The sequence below is a fragment of the Nicotiana tabacum genome, chromosome 6, assembly GCF_000715075.1.
Source record: "Nicotiana tabacum cultivar K326 chromosome 6, ASM71507v2, whole genome shotgun sequence".
Taxonomy (NCBI): domain Eukaryota; kingdom Viridiplantae; phylum Streptophyta; class Magnoliopsida; order Solanales; family Solanaceae; genus Nicotiana; species Nicotiana tabacum.
In genome coordinates, this window is record NC_134085.1 from 197459878 (window position 1) to 197465239 (window position 5362).

The window sequence follows — 5362 nt, forward strand, 5'->3', positions numbered from 1 at the left end:
TAGGACTTTTTATCCTAGGAGAAAAAATATGAAAAGCAATGGCAACATTTTATGCACACTAGCAAGACAGGTAAGGACAAAGATTTGAGAAACTTTCCTTTGTCGGCTCTTCTTTTCTTCTTCTTTTTTTCTTTCTTTTCTTTTCGTTTTTTCCCTTGTTTTTGAACCAACTTGTTTGCACTGCTTTGTTCCTATTTCAAACAAAGAAAACTTGTGAGTTTAAATATGGTGTTTAGTTTGTGGCCTTGACCTCGAGGGAAATTTCTCTTGCACTTGTCACGATCAACCTGGACTTCAACTTGGAAGACATTGCTTGTTGTCGACCAACTGCTTTTCCGGACAACCCGTATCATAAGAAATATTCCTGATTCGTTCAAGTCCAATACCTTATGCCTGATGCATTGCACTCGTGTTCTAGCATTCACCCAATCTTTGCATTTTACATCAATCCCAAAGAACATCTAGTATCACCAACTCAGTGCACACACTATTCTCCTTTATCTTATGCCATTTTGATGTGCTTGCCAAACTCGGCTTTGTGTGATTAAAAAGCTGATGGCAGATTTTGAAGTCATTTCCCACTTGTTTCGACAAAACAGACTCTAAGGGACTCAACCAAAACAGGAGGAACAAAATAAGGAGAAAAACGAGAAGAGATGGTATCTAACAAGAAAAAATTTTACACAGGAAAAAGAACAAAGTAGAAACTAATCTGATTTTAAGGCCCTCCCCACTGACCATGACATGCAATTTGGATTAAGCGGCCTGATCTGTCATGCAAGTCTAATTTTCAACTCTTGTTATGCCTCTAAGCTGTGAAACTGGGCTTTAACGCTCCAATTGTCCCATTTGATCCAGAATCCTTAGTCGACTTGTAGTGCCCTGAAGGGTTTTCACCATCAAACCTCTCTCATTTTGCTCTTTTTTCTCAACTCACTATCGCCTTACGGTGCCCGTGAGGGTTTTCACCGATAAGACTCTCTCATTTTATCATTTTCTCTCTTTGTGCTGAGAACAAAGGTATTACCCATGATGCAGTAAGATCATACTTTCGCCACACACTTGATTTGACATCCTTAAAGAATGGTCGGAAGGTCTTTCTTTGGACCGTATGTAAGCTTTTGGATAGGGTTAGAAAGAAAGGGTGGCATGAAAGCTAAAAATAATATAAGATGAAAGGGTTCAAAATACAACTTTTGGAATCACATCTTTTGGCCAAATTAAAAATTTTGCCCCAGTTTCTTGGAGTCTGGGAATTTTCTTTAATTTTTGCTTTAATGAGATTTCTAGGAAAAATTGCCTCTCTCTTGACTTCGGGGATTATAAAATATTTTATTTGGTGTGACCGTCTTGAAACACGGACCAAGGAGTCTGACATGTGTGTGAGTCAACGGGCGAGTAAACTCGTAAGGCGTAAGGAAGCTGATTGGTAGGATCCCCCTGAGGGGTGCACCCCCGACCGACTTTGATCTTCTGTGAAGGGTTAGAGTTTGAGCATACCTATCGGGACCCGAAAGATGGTGAACTATGCCTGAGCGGGGCAAAGCCAGAGGAAACTCTGGTGTAGGCTCATAGTGATACTAACGTGCAAATCGTTCGTCTGACTTGGGTATAGGGGCGAAAGACTAATCGAACCGTCTAGTAGTTGGTTCCCTCCGAAAATTCCCTCAGGATAGCTGGAGTACGCATGCGTTCTATTAGGTAAAGCAAATGATTAGAGTCTTCGGGGGCGCAACGCCCTCGACCTATTCTCAAACTTTAAACAGGTAGGACGGCGAGACTGCTTTGTTGAGCCGCGCCACGGAATCAAGAGCTCCTAGTGGGCCATTTTTGGTAAGCAGAACTGGCGATGTAGGATGAACCGGAAGCCGAGTTACGGTGCCAAACTATGCGCTAACCTAGATCCCACAAAGGGTGTTGGTCAATTAAGACAGCAAAACGGTGGACATGGAAGTCGAAATCCCCTAAGGAGTGTGTAACAACTCACCTGCCGAATCAACTATCCCCAAAAATGGATGGCGCTTAAGCGCGTGACCTACACTCTGTCGTCGGGGCAAGTGCCGGCCCCGATGAGTAGGAGGGCGCAGCGGTCGCTGCAAAACCTTGGGTGTGAGCCTAGGTGGAGTGGTCGTCGGTGCAGATCTTGGTGGTAGTAACAAATATTCAAATGCGAATTTTGAAGGCAGAAGAGGGGAAAAGTTCCATGTGAACGACACTTGCACATGGGTTAGTCGATCCTAAGGGTCGGGGGAACCATGATAGATAGTGCATTTCACGCGTACTCCGAAAGGGAATCGGGTTAAAATTCCTGAACGGGACGTGGCAATTGACGACAGCGTTAGGAAGTCCGGAGACGTCAGTGGGGGCCTCGGGAAGCGTTGTCTTTTTTGTTTAACATCCTGCCCACCTTGGAAACGACTTAGGAGGTAGGCTCCAGCGGCTGGAAGAGCACCGTACGTCGCGTGGTGTCCGGTGCGCTCCCGGCGGCCCTTGAAAATCTAGAGGACCGAATGTCGTCCATGCTCGGTCATACTCATAACTGCATCAGGTCTCTAAGGTGAACAGTATCTGGTTGATGGAACAATGTAGGCAAGGGAAGTCGGCAAAACGGATCCATAACTTCGGGAAAAAGGATTGGCTCTAAGGGCTAGGTACGGGGGTCCCAGTCCCGAACCCATCGACTGTCAGTGGACTGCTCGAGCTGCTCCTGCAGCAATAGCAGGTCACCGTGTGCCGTCTGAGGGATAGACTGGGAACTATTCCTTGGGGGGCTATCCCCGGGCATCGAACAACCAACTCAGAACTGGTACGGACAAGAAGAATTTGACTGTTTAATTAAAACAAAGCATTGCGATGGTCCCTACAGATGTTTACGCAATGTGATTTCTGCTTAGTGCTCTGAATGTCAAAGTGAAGAAATTCAACCAAGTACGGGTAAACGGTGGGAGTAACTATGACTCTCTTAAGGTATCCAAATGCCTCGTCATCTAACTAGTGACGCGCATGAGTGGATTAATGAGATTCCCACAGTCCTAGTCTACTATATAGTGAAACCACAGCCAAGGGAATGGGCTTGGCAGAATCAGCGGGGAAAGAAGACCCTATTGAGATTGACTCTAGTCAAATTTTGTGAAATGACTTGAGAGGTGTAATATAAGTGGGAGACGAAAGGCGAAAGTAAAATACCACTACTTTTAAAGTTATTTTACTTATTCCGTGAATCAGAAGCGGGGTACTTCCCCTATTTTTGGACCCAAGGCTTGCTTGCAGGTCGATCTAGGTGGAAGACATTGTTAGGTGGGGAGTTTGGCTAGGGCGGCACATCTATTAAAAGATAACACATGTGTCCTAAGATGAACTCAACGAGAACAGAAATCTCGTGTGGAACAGAAGGGTAAAAGCTCGTTTGATTCTGATTTCCATTACAAATACAAACCATAAAAGCGTGGCCTAACGATCCTTTAGACCTTCGAAATTCGAAGTTGGAGGCTTCAGAAAAGTTACCACAGGGATAACTGGCTTGTGGCAGTCAAGCGTTCATAGTGATGTATCTTTTTGATCCTTCAATGTCGGCTCTTCCTATTAGGGCTGGGCATATATCGGGTATAACCAAAAGCCCGAAACAAAAAAAGCTTATTGGGGTATCGATATTGGGTTATTAGGTTAACGGTTTAATATTTTTTCACTATTGGGTTATCGGTTCGGGCCTCGGTTTGTCCAATTTCTTAATGGGTAAACTGATAACCCAATAAGAATTAGTACTATTTCAGTTATGTTTGGACAACTGTTGAATTACTAATACTCTTGTTGCTCTTGCTACAATTAGACTCTGAAGAAAGACATTGATCTCTTGATTATGGTTTGGCAGGAAACCAAAAAAATATTATTTATGTTCCTGTTAACTTCTATTTCCAGCGAATTGGAGATGAAATACTTGTGGAGATGTAGTATTAATTTTTGAGATTGCACAGGTCTTGAATTTATCAAAATGAAGCATGCTTCAAATATTAGTTATGGCTAGAATGCAGAAATGGGTAGTATACTATATGTCAATTCTTCTCTTTTTTGCTTTACTCCGGTGAATTGTCTTTTTTTTCCTTAACTTTAGATTGAGTTATCTTATCGGGTAAACTGATAACCGAACTTATAATGGTCAATAACCGATTAATCGATAATCGATAACCGATAAGAGATATCTTATCGGTTTGGCTATCGGGTTATCATATTTGTAAATCAATAACCGATATGCAAAACCGATAACATTCACAACCGAACTGAATTGACCGATGCCCACCCCTACATCCTATCATTGTGAAGAAAAATTCACCAAGTGTTGGATTGTTCACCCACTAATAGGGAACGTGAGCTGGGTTTAGACCGTCGTGAGACAAGTTAGTTTTACCCTACTGATGACAGTGTCGCAATAGTAATTCAACATAGTACGATAGGAACCATTGATTCGCACAATCGGTCATCGTGCTTGGTTGAAAAGCCAGTGGCGCGAACCTACCGTGCGCTGGATTATGACTGAATGCCTCTAAGTCAGAATCCGAGCTAGAAGCGACGCATGTGCCCGCCGTCCACTTGCCAACCCGCAGTAGGGACCTTTGGCCCCCCCAGGGCACGTGTCGTTGGCTAAGTCATCGCGGCGGAAGAGCCGCAGTGGCCGCCTTGAAGTACAATTTCCATCGAGCGGTGGGTAGAATCCTTTGCAGATGACTTAAATATGCGTTGGGGTATTGTAAGTGGCAGAGTGGCCTTGCTTCCACGATCCACGGGTTTACTCACCCGTTGACTCACACACATGTCTGCCTACGTATCTTGAGGTGACAAGAATCAGGTCGAACGTAGTTCAAACACAAAGTTGGTTTCTTTTCCTTTTATTTCTTTTTCTTTTTTTTCCTTCTTTCTTTTTTCTTTTCTAGTTCCTAACTCTACTTCTGATTCCAAAAGAGGGGTATGGAACAAAACAAATTAAGGCTCAAAAGGGGTAGCAAAAGATAAAAGTGTTTGGGTAGCAGAATAAAATTCCTTCGTCATACCAAACTTTACAAATGCCAAGTACAAACGTGTAATTGAAGATACACAAAGAAATCATGCACAGTATCTATTGATGGAATCATCACAAACATAAAGTGCCGACGGACAATACCTTTGTCCCAATAAATGATCCTTGCCGGTTCGAAGCAGACTTGACTCAACCTTATATTGATGTGGAAGAATGCATTTCAGCACTGACTGATTTTCCTCAAACTGCTTGAGAAACATTTCCTTATTGTATGCTCTTATCAACCTCTTGATTTCCCAAACTAACTGCCTCAGTTTCACTCAATTCAAGATTCAGGTTATCTTAGGATGCGTG

The 5362-nt window shown here is 43.2% G+C and overlaps 1 pseudogene; it reads left to right on the forward strand.

The window, feature by feature from the left end:
* The first annotated feature begins 1084 nt into the window (after nucleotides 1-1084).
* Nucleotides 1085-4808, forward strand: LOC142182449 (28S ribosomal RNA; annotated as a pseudogene).
* Nucleotides 4809-5362: the final 554 nt, after the last annotated feature.